Genomic DNA, 17370 nt, shown 5'->3' with positions numbered 1-17370 from the left:
CGAAGGAGCACAAAAGGACATTTACCTTCACAGGAACTGCATTCATAATTTTCTTTTCAAGTACTTGGTAGTTTATTTTGTAGAATAAGTTGTGGTTCACCACTTTAATGACATAGATATTAAGATGTGAATAGACATTTCCCTTATCTGTATTGTTGTCTTTACTGTAATATTTTTCTGCTTGAGCTTTGTCATGTTTAGATACAATTTATTGCATTTGCTGCTGCTGTTTTCCAGGCATAGCGCTACTAAATTTCACTTTACATTACTCTGTTAAGCCAGCTTTACTACTGATTTATTTTTCTTGTTTGCTGCTCATTGCGTTATATTAGTTGTAATATTGTTGCTTACTTTGCCAATTTGTATTTTTTTTGTCCTTGCTGTTTGTGTTAATTTGTTATGTGCTGCTGCATTGCCTCGTCCCTTGATATATATATCTGAGCTCAGTAGATTTCAGTTAGCTTAAGAGGGGGTAGACTATGTAAGAAACTAACTATGATGAATCGGAAGAAATGCATTGAGAAGCTATAAGAAAATGGTTTGGCCAAAAAAGTAGTGCACAGTGGAGAAAAACTCTTTTTGAAAGAGGATGTGAACAGAATACAGAAAGCATGCTTGGATAGGATTTTTCTTTTGGCTGGAGCAAATGTTGAAATAAGACGAAAGATCTATGGAATGAAGTTTTGGGTTGGACTGCAGTACCAATGTCACACTGAAAACGAACCCTGTCTTTCCTTTTGTATTATTTTGCTATGTGTGTATGTACCATTATGTATTTGTCTTTTTCCTGTCTTTAAGTGTTTAGCTAATAAGATTTATGTTGTAGAATTTTTCAAATACTATGTTATTTACCTTGTAAAGATGCTTAGACATTATTTATTCTGTTTTGTTTTAATGCTCATGTGTGAAGTTGATGTTTCAAAAGTTATTCTGATCTTTTATATATTTACTTATGTCATAATTCCTGTAACACTGATGTATATGTCTATTTGTATTCTTTTGTAAAGCCTGTTTTACTACAAATATTATCTGTATTGTTATGTTCTTTAATGATGTATTTTGTACCTTTGTTATTGTATTCTCATGTTATAAAATTGTAATTGACACCAGTTCATCATATTATTAACTTGTAAGTTACATTTCACTGCACACATTTCTGTTGGTCATAGTATATGGACAATATGTGAGAAGTAGGGACTGTTAGTGATTGCATGTGTGTTAATAATTCAGCAAGGGACTGGATAACAGCATTGCTGGTTCTAAGGACAATTTCAAAAACTTTGTGAGTGCACAAGTGGTGGTTATGGACTTGCTATATTCTCCGCAAGACTCTTCGATGGTGATTGAGCACCTGCACAGTTGCAACAGATGGCTGCTGGCCGTCTCTACAAGGACTACAGTGGGTCTGCATCTTTGATGGCCTACCATTACCATTATTTCTACAAGGACTGCAGTGGGTCTGCACCTCTGGTGGCCCACCAATACCGTAATCTCTACCAGGACTACAGTGGGTCTACTCTGTGATGACCTACCTTCTTCAAAACGTCGAATGACTCTGCTGTGGGTTTGCTCTGTTGTGGCCCATTACCTGTCAGCATGTCAAGAGTCAGCACTGTCTTTCCGTTGGAAGGACAACACTACTTCTTCAAGACTGCATGGAAATCCACTACTTCCATGTGCATTGTCTTTTACTGCTCAGACTTTGAGAAAAAAAACTGCAATTTTACTGTGATGAATGACTTTATGGACTTATGGACTGTGAGAAAATTTTAGCTTTTGACCAACATTGTATTAATAAGTGTGTACATTTGATATCTTTCTTACTACAATTATGAAAAAAATTTTCAATTCTGTATTGGCCAGTGCCCAAAACAATTTGTAAAATTTTTTGTGGGGAGCATGGGGGCTATGTAAGTAGGCTGTTTATGTTTTCTTATTGGCAACGTTACGTAGCGCTCTGTATGAAAATCACTGGCTGTGCTGTGTGCAGTCTGTGGCTAGTTTGCATTGTTGTCTGCCATTGTAGTGTTGGGCAGCGGCAGCTAAATGTTAACAGCGCGTAGCGTTGCGCAGTTGGAGGTGAGCCGCCAGCAGTAGTGGATGTAGGGGAGAGAAATGGCGGAGTTTTGATATTTGTAAGAATGGATGTTATGAACTCCTATATATATTATGACTTTTGATGACTATTAAGGTAAATACATTGTTTGTTCTCTATCAAAATCTTTCATTTGCTAACTATGCCTATCAGTAATTAGTGCCTTCCGTAGTTTGAATCTTTTATTTAGCTGACAGTAGTGGCGCTCGCTGTATTGCAGTAGTTCGAGTAACGAAGATTTTTGTGAGGTAAGTGATTTGTGAAAGGTATAGGTAAATGTTAGTCAGGGCCATTCTTTTGTAGGGATTATTGAGAGTCAGATTGCGTCGCGCTAAAAATATTGTGTCAGTTTAAGCACAGTCGTGTATAATTGTTTAAAAGGGGACGTTTCAAAGTGTATGGCCACCAAGATCACCAGAATGGAACCCTCTCATGTGGAAACTAAAATACGTACGTTTCTTTCAATGGTTTATTCGTTATTTCTCTTCCATATATATTTAAAAATGTTCTCAGAAAGTTTCATGGTCTTACGATCACTAGTGTTTCATGTGGACCTTCTCAGTAGTGAAATTCTAATTGCAACCACACTGTATCTGGGGCTAGCACATTCATAATCAGGCCTTCTGCTTTCGTTCTGCCACATGAAACTTATTTTGCAATTTTCGAATCGTCAAAGACAGAATCCATTAACATGTTGTTACAGTCCACTGTTAAATAACTCAGATTTTGTTTGACAGTGTGAACCATAAAGGCTAATTCTGACGCAGTTTTGTTGTGTCAGTCAGTTGCAACGGCCACATAGGCTAAGATCAGCGAGGTGAGCCGCACGACATAAAAAAAAAAAAAATTATCCAATTTCCTCAATACTGAACAGCTGCGCACCTACACTACGTGATCAAAAGTATCCGACACCTGGCTGAAGATGACTTACAAGTGACTTACAAGTAAGTGGTGCCCCCCACCCCCCATCGGTAATGCTGAAATTCAATGTTGTGTTGCCCACCAAAGATCATGAACACGTGCTCGATCGTGTTGAAAGATGCAATAGCCATCCCCGGATTGCTCTTCAACAGTGGGAAGACAGAAGATGCTTAAAACATTAGTGTAGGCCTGTGCTGTGATAGTGCCACGCAAAACAACAAGAGGTGCAAGCCCCCTCCATGAGAAACACGACCACACCATAACACCACCGCTTGAATTTTACTGTTAGCGCTACACGTGCAGGCAGATGAAATTCCCCGGGCATTCGCCATACCCATACCCCGCGATCGGATCGCCACCGTGATTAGTCACTCCACACATCGTTTTTCCACTGTTCAATCGTCTAATGTTTACGCTCCTTACACCAAGCGAGGCGTCGTTTGGCATTTACCGGCGTGATGTGTGGCTTATGAGGAGCAGCCGCTCGACCATGAAATTAAAGTTTTCTCACCTCTCGCATAACTGTCAAAGTACTTGCAGTGGGTCCTGATGCAGTTTGGAATTCGTGTGTGATGGCTTGGATAGATGTCTGCCTATTACACATTATGATCCTCAGCCTGTACGCTTTTGTGCTGTACGTATCCCTTCACGTTTTCACTTCAATATCACATCGGAAACAATGGACCAAGGGATGTTTAGCACTGTGGAAATCTCGCTTACAGACATATGACACAAGTGACATCCAATCGCCCGACCACTTTCGAAGTTCGTGAGTTCCGCGGAGCGCCCCATTCTGCTCTCTCACGATGTCTAATGACTACTGACGTCGCTAATATGGAGTATCTGGCAGAAGGTGGCAGCACAATGCACATAATATGAAAAATTTATGTATTTGGAGGTGTCCGGATACTTTGGAACACATAGTGTACCATGCTGTGGTAGCAAGTCTCGAATAAGCAAGAAATAAGATTACTTTCAGACGATTTAGTTTGCGAAAAAGAGGGCTATTTCTTTAGATTGGAGTTGTCAATGCATGTTAAGTTTGTATTCTTCACTCCGAGCATGTTGCTTCAAATCTGAATCGCTTCCATTAGAGACTAATATACGGTATTTCTATTGTATCCAGTACATTTTGCTTTGAACTTACTGCCATGCATCGACTTCACCCAAGTATTAATATGCCTACCAAGATATCTGATAAAAAAATCATTCGTTTGCACTTCTTATTCATTCTCATTTTCGTCAGAATCACACATTTTAACAGTTTTCGACTGCTGTTTAATCACAAATACTGCAAATGAGACGATTTTCTTGTGTTCCAGAAGCTTAGATATTCAGCTATAGAATCCGCAATAGTATTAAACAGACTATTGTAATTTGCTGGTTGACAGTACCAACAGTTTAAATGTTATCTTTTATGTAATTCTTGAGTTCATCTACTTTTACGGCAAAAAGAAAAATAAAGCGGAACAAAAATTACTGTCAGAAAACAAGGGAGGTTACGCAAAAAAAAAAAAAAAAATAATTGGGGAGGCAATACTAGTGTTGCTTTGGGGGAATTACGCCTTTAAGTTACAAAGCCAGGCGGCACCCAGGAAGAGGACGCGCTCAAATAATTTTAAGCCTAAGAGAAAAATAAAGAGTGTTTGTTTACACTCACATCTGTCTGTAGCCTGTCTCCCTCGCCTTTCTGCTACTCTACACTCCGGAGTCATTGCTGTCTCGCTTGCCGTCATACGAACCCAGAAGGCCTCAGCGTGAGTCAAGCGCCTCCTGTTACACACGAAGACGGCTCCCACTACCCACAATAATGTTCACTGCACTCCCACTGCAGTTACTCAGTAGAGATGCTATTGGCTTTAGTTGTTTTTATAAGGTGTCATTTATGTCATAAAAACCTAAATATTCATTTCCAGCCCTTAGCTCTTTAACTGGAAGCAAACAATTTAATATGACATGCATTAGTTGTGTTTTTTAATCAATAACACAGACAGGGGGAGAAGGAAATAGGCAGAGAGAGGGGGGAAGAGATGAAAAGAGGGGGAGGAGAAAATGCACAGAGAAGTGAAGAGAAGCAGACATAAAGAGAGGGGAGAGGAGGAGATGGACAGAGAGGAGGAAGGAGAAGATGAGTAGCGAGAGGGGGAAGAGGACATGGTCAGAGAGAGGGGTAGGAGGAGATGGACAGAGTGAAGGAGCAGATGGACAGATAGGGGAAGAGCAGATGGGCAGAGAGGTGGACTGGAAGAGGGCAGAAGTACACTATGTGATCAAAAGTATCCGGACACACCCAAATACATATATTTTTCATATTAGGTACATTGTGCTGCCACCTACTGCCAGATACTCCATATCAGCGACCTCAGTAGTCATTAGACATCGTGAGAGAGCAGAATGGGGCGCTCCGCGGAACTCACGGACTTCGAAAGTGGTCGGGCGATTGGATGTCACTTGTGTCATACGTTTTTACACGAGATTTCCACAGTCCTAAACATCCCTAGGTCCACTGTTTCCGATGTGATATTGAAGTGGAAGCGTGAAGGGACACGTGCAGCACAAAAGCATACAGGCCGACCTCGTCTTTTGACTGACGGAGACCGCCGACGGTTGAAGAGGGTCGTAATGCGTAATAGGCAGACATCTATCCAGACCATCACACACTAATACCAAACTGCATCAGTATTCACTGCAAGTACTTTGACAGTTAGGCGAAGGTGAGAAAACAGGGATTTCATGGTCGAGTGGCTGCTGCTCATAAGCCGTACATAACGCTGTTAAATGCCAAACGACACCTCGCTCGGTGTAAGGAGAGTAAACATTGGACGACTGAACAGTGGAAAAATGTTGTGTGCAGTGACGAATCACGGTACACAATGTGGCGATCCGATGGCAGGGTGTGGGTTTGGCGAATGCCCGGTGAACGTCAACTGCCAGCGTGTGTAGTGCCAACAGTAAAATTCGGAGGCGATGGTGTTATGGTGTGGTCGTGTTTCTCATGGAGGGGGCTTGCACCCCTTGTTGTTTTGCGTGGCACTATCACAGCACAGGTCTACATCGATATTTTAAATACTTTCTTGCTTCCCAATGATGAAGAGTCATTCGGGGATGGCGATTGCATCTTTCAAAACGATCGAGCACCTGTTCATAATTCACGGCCTGTGGTTACAAGACAACAACATCCCTGTAATGGACTGGCCTGCACAGAGTCCTGATCTGAATCCTACGGAACACCTTTGGGATGGTTTGGAACGCAGACTTAGTGCTAGGGTTCACCGACCGACATCGATACCTCTCCACAGTGCAGCATTCTGTGAAGAATGGGCTGCCATTCCCCAAGAAACCCTCCAGCACCTGTTTAAACGTATGCCTGCGAGAGTAGAAGCTGTCATCAAGGCAAAGGGTGGGCCAACACCATATTGAATTCCATCATTACCGATGGAGGGCAACACGAACTTGTAAGTCATTTTCAGCCAGGTGTCCGGATCACATAATGTGGGTGGTCAGAGAGAGGGGGTGGAGGAGATGACAGAGGAGGGAAGGAGGAGCTGGACAGGGAGAGGGGGAAAGAGGGATGGGCTAATATGAGACTGAAATGAATATTGGTCAATGCTGGGTACCCAGCATATTCTCAATATAGTTCGGTGGAGAGCGATGCGCTTTCAATCGTGAACGAGACAGTGCGGCTTGCGAACGCTGTTTTAGGCTTTCAACATTTCTTGAACTGTACTTCAAGCTTAGACAATGCCAGCGGTGTCATGTTATGCCAAGGAGGGTTCTCCACCGAACTGACGTGCACCACAGTGACATCATTCGAAAATTCAGCTTATCTCGCAAGTAAGAAAACGTTGAAGGCCTGCCTTCAGTGGTAGCCCAGCAGGTGACTGATACCCTCAAATTATCACTCGTAGGCGTCTCGAGGAGAAGGCAGAAGAAGCTGTAAAGGCCCCTATTCGTTTTGAAACTTTCGTTATTCTTTTTTTTTTTTTTTACAACAAATGGGTTGGGACTGTCATCCGGACTTTCTACGCTCTTAGAACTGCGCGTTTATTTGTGTTTAATTTCTTGGTTTCATTTTGTTTATACGGTCGCCTAGCTAGCTTTGTGGAATGAGTTTTCATTAGCTTCTAAACGACATACTGTAGTTGCAATCTATTGCCACTTTATCGCAGTGTCTAACAAGCTACGTATTTAAACAGTCGAAATCGGGACGTATTCACAACTCATAAATCAATCAATGCTAAGGCAGTCGAAATATGAAGACACAATCACCTTAAAATTTTTCTGTCACTTCCTACCTGCTTAGCATCCTTGAATATCATCTCTGCTTTGTGGCAGTGCAAGAGATATAGCCTTAGCAGAAGCCAATACTTACCATTAAACACACCTGAAAGTCATCTTTTTGAAAATGCTATAGCAAATTTTTTCAGTCAGGACGTTGTCTGTTTTGACTGAACCGTGAAAGCAGAAATACTCCATTTACTACCATTTCAGACTGCTTATGTATTGGAAATGATTCTTTATGGTTCTTTCAATTAAAATTAGATATCAGAACAATGGGTTGCTCAAGGCCGTTATTTTTTTGTTTCACTCAGTCAGTAAGGAGAAAAGAAGTTAACAACTTTACCAGTCCTCGCTAAATTTCAGAGCTCTGAACCAGAACTGATGATTTTGCTTCTTTCTGTACTGTTATTGAAACAAACGCTTAATGGAATTTGTTCATACAGAACAGGGTAGAAATTATAACTTGAATAACAGGGTAGTTTGAAGTCCAACACTTAGAACTTGTTACATGATAGCCTAGGGTCCTACAATTAATAATATCAAGTCTTCAGTCACAAATTTTTATTTTATAGTGACTGTTCAACGTGTTTCACAGCTACAACTGCAGTGTCACTGATTGTTGAAGCATAATGGGCTTTTCGTCTGCTTCAGTTTTTCACCTAACACTAAAAGAACGACACAGTTCTCAGATTTAACGAGAAAACTGCAACGCCGGCGAGATTAGTGAGACAGCTCTAGAGAAATGAGAGAAATAATGTTCTGTGACACATTCCCTGCGTTGGAGCGCATAAAATTCGTCTTCGGCATTGATGAAAAACTTTCACGCTTCACTTACATTAGATTTCAAAGTGTAAGAGTAAATGTGGAAGCATCTTCATTTTGTCTTCTCGGAGATTTCTTCTTGCCTCGCACTCAGGGCACAACAGCTACTCGCATGCCTTTTCAGCAGCACGAACTGCTAGTCAACCTCTTGAGCGCACGCCATTGTGCAGTGCATCTGTCTCTCTCTCAAGCTCCCTATCCCTCCCTCTCTCTCTCTCTCTCTCTCTCTCTCTCTCTCTCACACACACACACACACACACACACACACACACACACATTTCTCCAACTTGCTGCGTCCGGGACACATCCAAAGATGTACAATTTAACTGCCTTACCTGGGTGAGATTACACACTCTTTTCAACAATTAGAATTTCTTTAATGTAACTATTACAGATTTCTACTGATGCAACTGACGTAGAAAACCTATAAAGCAATAAAATTACGATAAAAATATAGACTCCATAAATATAATAGACAGTATTAAACAAATAAAATGACAGTCAAGGCAAAACAAATATAAAGCTATGTCAGATACGTTTTTGTTGACACTGTAGTTACGTTCCAAACTGCACACCTTTTGGAATCAACTGGAATGTTTGTGTCGTTCCTCATCACGAACGATCTGGCCTCTACGCGTCCATTACGAACGCCAACAGGAGCCCCTCAGCTCCGTTGTGCGCAAAGGAGGAGGACAAGGTAACGTCGGAATGGGCCTATTACAACAGTGTCAACAGTGTTTTCACCGACCAGTGTAGAATTAGTCCAACGCGCGTTGATAGTCGCAGGAGAGTCTGTGGTCAACAAAAGGACGACGTACGCATCTCACTTGTTAGAAGTGCGGTCTCACGCGTCCAGCAGGGAGGTGGTCAGCGTGCACGAACGTCGAACGCCTGTTATTGCTATTGAGGGTAAATTGGGGACTGTCCAGCATCTGGACAAGATCCTCTAAGCCTCTGTCCGACTCTACGGTCAACATTTCGGCGATGTGTTCATCTTTGAGGACTACCTCTACCTCGTGAACACCTTCCGCCAGCAGGAAGGAATCAAATGAAATGAGTGGCAAGCTGTAGCCGCTGACATGAAAAAGACTGGGAGACGTTGAGAACGGGTAAAACTTGTAACACGTCGTCGCAGGAACACTCCTCATACGCTATATGAAATCTATCTTTTTGAACTCCGTTTTATGCAGAACACAGTGCGTTTCCTTTTCTGTTTACGTACATACCTTTCGATACCTATGTGTCGTCTTACCATGTTATTTCTGTAAAATATCATGCAAAGTTCATACTTTTTTTTCTTTTTCAGATCTAAAACCTATAGCATGTGCATTTTATGTAATTTGTTTCAATTGCTTACCTGGAATTACATTACTTCTTAAAATTGCTTGTTTTTGTGCCGTTTTATCGTTTTGAGAATATGTCATTTGAAAAGTAATGGTAAAGATATTTGGTTCTTTTTGAAATAGTTTTTCGTGATTGGTGGTTGGTATGTCAGTGTACTTATGCTTCCAGTGGGTTTGTTTTTTCCATTGGAATTGAATACATCATTTTCCACATCTTTTTTATGTTTCACTCTCAGCTGTTTATACAAGTTTTTTTCACAAAAAACAGCATTTGAGCGAACATTTCTGTCACCATACTCATAGAGAGGTGTTATGCTATTATCGCCGCTGACTTGTTCATCGTTTTGTTTTTGTTCACTGCGGCGGTAAATTTGAACGTTTGGCGAGAAGTATTGTGATGTGTCTTCTGCGGGAGAACTTATATGATTGAGAAGCAGACATTTTGGACATTGGAGGATGTTTAAATACTATTTTTTATATAAGGAACTGTATAATTACTTGATAGTTACAAACAGCGTTTCGATGCACAGCGTTGTATATTTGCTCAAGACTTCCTTTCCTTGTATCACTGGTTTTTGTATGTGGTTGCTCTGCTCTGTTGTGAGTTTCTGTAACAGACTATTGTTTTCCCTGGGGTCATGTAAGTCTCAATGCTGTTTGAGTGGTGGCCTCGTGTGAGATGATCTGCAAAAGTGGCTTGTGTACTGCCACATTTTAAGGATCTGAGGTGCTTAGAATATCTGGTTTCAAAATTTCTGCATGTTTTGCATATGCAGACAGATTGGCACGAACTATAGGATAACTGACAAGTTCCAGCTTTGGGCAATTTATCTATGGGGATGTTGGAAATTTGTGGTAAGTTCCTATGGGACCAAACTGCTGAGGTCATCGGTCCCTAGGCTTACACATTAATTAATCTAACTTAAAGTAACTTACCCTAAGGACAACACACACGCCCATTTCCGAGGGAGGACTCGAACCTCCGACGGTGGAAGGCTCGCGGCTGTGGAGATGTTCTTAATGTTTAGAGAGTGTACTGTGTTGTATCAGCGGAATTATATTTGTAGTCTTGTTTTCTTCATAATGTTCCCCACCCTGTGGGCGTTTTTGTTGCTGCATGTTAGTATATAATTATATATATACTGTTTTCTTTGTAACCTACTGGAGAGGCACAGTTGGATGAAAAACGAAAATAGCATGACGTAAACAACCACCAATCAGGAAATACTATTTGGAAAGTAAGTAAATTTCTTTACGACTACTTTGCAGATGACACGCTGTCATAACGATAAAAAGAAGTGAAAACAAATCGTGTAAACAAATAAAGTAATTCCAGATGAGCTATCTAAACAAATTAAACAAAATACAGAAGCTATAGTTTTTTGACCGGACATGATATTTGCATGATATTTTTCAGAAAAAAAATCGAGACCTAGAGAAGATAGTATACAGATGTAGAAACATGGCTGGGTAAATAAATGAAGTACATTTTGTTTTGCATAATGCAAGTTTAAGATAAAATAAATTAATTCTCAAACATGTAAAGAACGTCAACGGGATCTTCAAACACAAACAGTATGATTCCATATGAACTCAGGATAGATACTGTTGAAGAGTTGGACACCATCGACAACATTGTGAGCAGTATGCCAAGGAAGATTGAAGCACATTACAATGCATGGGGTCGAGTAATACGGTAATCAGTGTTACCCAGTAGCAAATGGTTTATCATGCAAACCCGTAATAACTGACCTTTAGCTCCAACGACAAACAGTAATTGCAAAAACTATGGCCACGAAGATGATAAATAACCTGCATGCGTTTTATAATCGTGGATCTAATAGAGCTCGTGTTTACTTCATACCTGCATGTCATCTGTAACTGCGCACCAGTCTGGCGAGATCTAAGTCCCTGAACTTACGAGGTGCACAATAAAAAATAAGAAAAAATAATAGCGAAGTTCAAGGAACACTATTACGCAACGGCATAAAGCGATGTACTGCGAAAGATGTCCGTCGGTTAGTGATTTGAAATCTCTCTGCATTGACGCACCATAGTCAATGGCTCTGGGCACTATGGGACTTAACATCTGAGGTCATCAGTCCCCTAGAACTTAGAACTACTTAAACCTAACTAACCTAAGGACATCACACACATCCATGCCCGAGGCAGGATTCGAACCTGCGACCGTAGCGGTCGCGCGGTTCCAGACTGAAGCGCCTAGAACCGCTCGGCCGATCCGGCCGGCGCACCATAGTCGACGTGCAGCAATTAGCCCTATTTCCATAAGTGAACACATAACGACCGTTAACGTACTTAACGTAAACGCCACGCACTAATGATTTGGTAATGACATGTGGAAAACATGTCTGTCTGGAAAACTGCAATAACTCTGTACTTTTAAGATGCAGATGTCCTCAAACTGTTCAGGCGAGGCCGTGTTTCATTTCTGAAGGCTAATATCATTAATATACATATCGGCGATATTTTCACGGGTGCTAACACAACAGGTTCTTTAACTAATAGTTTACCCGGTGACTTTGAAGGTACTAACAATTTTTTGACAGTACTACATAAGGTGTTATGATCTCGAGACTCAAGGGTAACTGCCAGTCATTCTTGTCTCTACGTTGTTCACCTAACGGAAATCACATCATATAATATTTATTGACGCTGGTGATGCTATGTGCATGACTGCACCCTGTGGGTATGAACGATCATCTATGGGCTTCGGAGTATCGACCTAACCAGCCCCCCAAACCTGTTTAGATAGAAATATTGATTGATTGGACTACCACAAAATAATTAGCAGGTGTTTAAATTGTAAGTCTGAGCAGATGTGTTCCGATTCAGTACGATAAGATTATTGTCCGCTGTAAAAAGAAACAACCATATTACGATAATTGTAAAAAAGTGTGTACGTTTCGGAGGAGGAGCTTCTTGAGTAATCTTGAGTTAGGAACATATCTTTTTGTAAAGTCTTTGATGAAAAATAGTCGAAACTACCCTCTCATAAACATATTATCTTTGTTATTTTTGCAAGCGGTGCTCTGTAGTGGGTTTTCGCAGCCTATTTTTGGAATACCTTGTTACACATTCCGTCACTGAAAGGTACAACTGCACTTGGAGGTTGCATCTTTGCCGACCTTAGTTTAATGCATTCAGTTACTTGTCATGTAAATGGGAGGAAGTATTATACTTCTGACTCATCTTAGAAATTTTTGTTTCACAATTTCCAGAGTAAGCTATTCTGCGCCGCATTATTTCTTTTCTGTAACATCTTCCACTGGAATGTCTGAAGAGGCTTACGGCGGTTTGGCCTACTGAGTGTCAGTGGACGTCCTTTTTTATCGATATAGACTCAATTGCAACGTGCTTCTGCTTCCAGCATAATGGAGGAGTAATTTTCTTATATCTGGACACGAAGACACATGTTAGACCCTTCATGCTTCCTTCCGGAGTGTGGTCGCTCGTGCACTCTTACACTTACGGCGAGACATTTATCAACACCACAGGGTCTTGCGTCAGCCATCTACCATAAAACACTAGAGAAGTTATAAAAATGACAGAAATTCTTGAGGCGCATATTCATGCGTCATTCCATCAGCAAATTTTTATACTCCTCAAATCTACACTCCTTGATCCGTCAAAGTACACAGGGTAATCACTGCGGGGACTGTGAATGTAGACATGAGATAACAGCGGATAGAAGCTCTGAAGCAGGTTCGTAAGTTCGCTGGCTACGAACAATAAAAACACAGCTTCGAGTCTTGGCCAGTAACACATTTTTGTTCATCCAATAAGGTGTCTAAAAGCCCGACTGTGTACACTGGGACGTTAACTGAGTCTTGCAGCAATAGTTCATGCTGGAACTCTCTTTTCCTGCAGTTCGTCCATAAACACGTAATCTGTAGCCCAGGTGTCTGCCACGTGAGGGAAGGATCTTAGTTTGACTGCGGTACTGCTGCGAATTTTTCCTTGATAGGTCCCTGTGAAATGGGTATACAGACAACCTCATACAGACATGAGCGGCTTGAACAAGAAGTATTGGCTCCGATTTGGAACAGCCGACATCAATGGTCGAGAGAGTAATGTGTTAGCCACATGCTTCTTCGTACTGAAGTTCACTGACGTCATATCCAGAGGACGACACAGCAACAAGTGGGCATTGTAATCGCAGAAATGCATTAGTAAGCATTTTTATGTGTTATAAAAAAGAGAAGATTATCTTCAAATATCTGCCTACAGACTTTAACAAATTACCAAAGAATATAACTTATAAATTACAGTGCCTAAAACTACAGTAATGGTATTTCAGGGATAAGACCCAGTCTGTTCAAAGGTAATTATCAACAGAAAACCCATAGAAGTAATATATCGTTTTTGCTAGCTAGTAGCAGACATATGTTACAATAAACATTAAGATACGCGAGGAGACACTAAGATTCAGCGTTTTGAACCGATATTTGGTACTATAAACAGAACGTCGAATAGCAAGACAAGAAATGACATCGGAATCAAAATTTATAATGTAATGCAACACCAATTTTAACGTACAGGGAGGAGTCTCGGGTACCTGCATAGAAATGCATGGAACAGATCCAAACAGCAGTAATGGGATTTTTGAGAAAGGTTAAAGGGGGCTAAAGATTAGACAGAAGTAATGACCTGGCCTAGCTTTCGCATGAGTAGCAGCCACTATCTAGGCGTAGGGCGACTAGTCCGGCGTAGCGGCAGTAAATTATACAGGGTTATTACAAATGATTGAAGCGATTTCACAGCTCTACAATAACTTTATTATTTGAGATATTTTCACAATGCTTTGCACACACATACAAAAACTCAAAAAGTTTTTTTAGGCATTCACAAATGTTCGATATGTGCCCCTTTAGTGATTCGGCAGACATCAAGCCGATAATCAAGTTCCTCCCACACTCGGCGCAGCATCTCCCCATCAATGAGTTCAAAAGCATCGTTGATGCGAGCTCGCAGTTCTGGCACGTTTCTTGGTAGAGGAGGTTTAAACACTGAATCTTTCACATAACCCCACAGAAAGGAATCGCATGGGGTTAAGTCGGGAAAGCGTGGAGGCCATGACATGAATTGCTGATCATGATCTCCACCACGACCGATCCATCGGTTTTCCAATCTCCTGTTTAAGAAATGCCGAACATCATGATGGAAGTGCGGTGGAGCACCATCCTGTTGAAAGATGAAGTCGGCGCTGTCGGGCTCCAGTTGTGGCATGAGCCAAATTTTCCAGCATGTCCGCGGGCTACGCGTGAAACTTGCACGCACGCGTTCAACCATTTCTTCGCTCACTGCAGGCCGACCCGTTGATTTCCCCTTACAGAGGCATCCAGAAGCTTTAAACTGCGCATACCATCGCCGAATGGAGTTAGCAGTTGGTGGATCTTTGTTGAACTTCGTCCTGAAGTGTCGTTGCACTGTTATGACTGACTGATGTGAGTGCATTTCAAGCACGACATACGCTTTCTCGGCTCCTGTCGCCATTTTGTCTCACTGCGCTCTCGAGCGCTCTGGCGGCAGAAACCTGAAGTGCGGCTTCAGCCGAACAAAACTTTATGAGTTTTTCTACGTATCTGTAGTGTGTCGTGACCATATGTCAATGAATGGAGCTACAGTGAATTTATGAAATCGCTTCAATCATTTGTAATAGCCCTGTACATACGAGCCTTTCTTGTGTATCAGTCTATCTGTTAGTGGAAACAGTCTCGAAATCACCGAAGTAATTCTTGAAATTCGACATAACAGACAAACAGAAAAAAATGCAGAGCGGACTTAATACACACTCGAGTGACGAAAGTCACGGTATAGCGACGTGCACATATACAGATGGCGGTAGTATCGCGTAAACAAAGTATAAAAGGGCAATGAACTGGCGGAGCTATCATTTGTGCTCAGGCGACTCATGTGAAAAGGTTTCCGAAGTGAGTACGACCGCACGGTGGGAATTAACAGATTCTGAACGCGGATTGGTAGTTGGAGTTAGACGCATGGGACATTCCTTTTCGGAAGTCGTTAGGTAATTCAAAATTCCGAGATGCACTGTGTCAAGAGTGTGCCGAGAATATAAAATTTCAGGCATTACCTCTCACCACGGACAACGCCGTGGCCGACGGCCTTCTTTTAACAACACAGAGCAGCGGCGTTTGCGTGACATGCAACACTGCGTGAAATAACGGCAGAAATCAATGTGGGACGTGCGGCGAAATTTGGTGTTAATGGGCTTTGGAAGCAGACGACGAAAGCGAGTGCCTTTGCTAAAGGCACGACATCGCTTGCAGCTCCTGTCTTGGCTCCTGACCATTTCTGTCGGCACCTAGACGACTGAAAAACTGAGGCCTGGTCAGATGAATCCCGAGTTCAGTTGGTAAGAGATGACGGTAGGGTTCCAGTGTGACGCAGACCCCACGAAGCCATGGAACCAAGTTGTCAACAAGGCTCTGTGCAAGTTAGTTGTGGCTCCATAATGGTGGCGGATGTGTTTACACGGAGTGGACTGGGTCGTTTGGTCCAATGGAACCGATCGTTGACAACTTTTAATCGCTTCATGTGATTTCAACAAACAAAATCTCGATGATGGCATTGCACTCTAGCCATAATCTCTGAAAGCTACATATTTGTATCTATTGTGTTTCTTCATTAATTACGCCTTGTGTATCTATTTTATCATGCAAACGTTTTTCAGGACGTAATATTCTCCACATTTACACAGCAAGTGAACACAGGATCAATGCCTCATATTTTGTCATATTTGTGTATTTTAATGAACAGTTTCCTATTTTGTCAGTAACTTTATTAAAATGCTGACTGCAAGTATTAAAAAACTGTGCTAATTTGTAAGGGGTCAGTTGCATTTGTTCGAGACACCACTATTGAGAAGAAAATCAAAAGACACTTCTGTCAAGGAGGCCTAGATAACTGTTTAAACACTATATAAGGACAACGTGTTGACATTTGCGGTGAGCGCACTGGTGCAAGAATACTGGCTTATTTATTTATGGACAAATCTTTAACCATAATTATTGTAAATTATCCGACTGTAACAGAGATTTTATAACATTTCTTTATTTAACTATTGTTGTAATATATTAACTTAGCCCAGAAAGTGGTCAAGATGAGTCAAATCATATCTTTAGGATGTAAGAACATTATATTGTTGGTGGGAATGGCCTTGAGCCAATGGAAAAGCAGACGGTAGCAGAGAACTAAAGGAGTCAAGTAGAGACTGGGACATTTGGAGTGAACAGCTCAAGGGAGTAATTGTGGACACTTTATGTCGAGTGCTGAAAGAAGACAGACGTGCTTGATTCAATCATATAGGTGATTGGTTCTGGGTGGTCAATGGCCCTACAATATTCTTACTTTTGAAGGGACTCTTGACTCATGAGGGGTCTCAATGTGCTCCGCTTGTGTTATGGAACTGAGGATAGACCGTGTATGAGTTACTATTCTTTGATTCACTTGTGTTAATTTTTAAATCATCATCAATGAACTGTTTTGAGCTGGTGAATACTTTGTGTAATTGTGATAATGAAAGGGACGAAATGGATATTGTTTTCGCATATCTTTGAGGACTATTTAGTTTGGGGATTTTAGTACCATTCTCGTAAAGCTCTCAACGTAAATTCACTACATTTCACAAGGTTATCTTTGTCTGTGTTTTAACTGAATATCGTAGCACCACTTCCCGTTTATTTAAAATGTTCTTTCTTGAATAAACATTGTTCAACATAATTCTCTGTTGGCTAAATCAATTGCTGACGATCGAATAGAGCCCCTGTTATTAAATTATTCATTTAACTTTTATTTTGTATTTCTGTGGAATTTATGAAATCGCAATTCTAGCTAATGCATAGACTATTTGACTACAGGTCATTGTAT

Source organism: Schistocerca nitens, chromosome 6, assembly GCF_023898315.1.
Source record: "Schistocerca nitens isolate TAMUIC-IGC-003100 chromosome 6, iqSchNite1.1, whole genome shotgun sequence".
Lineage (NCBI taxonomy): Eukaryota > Metazoa > Arthropoda > Insecta > Orthoptera > Acrididae > Schistocerca > Schistocerca nitens.
The sequence above is the reverse complement of the archived record's forward strand: the minus strand, read 5'-3'. Positions refer to the sequence as shown.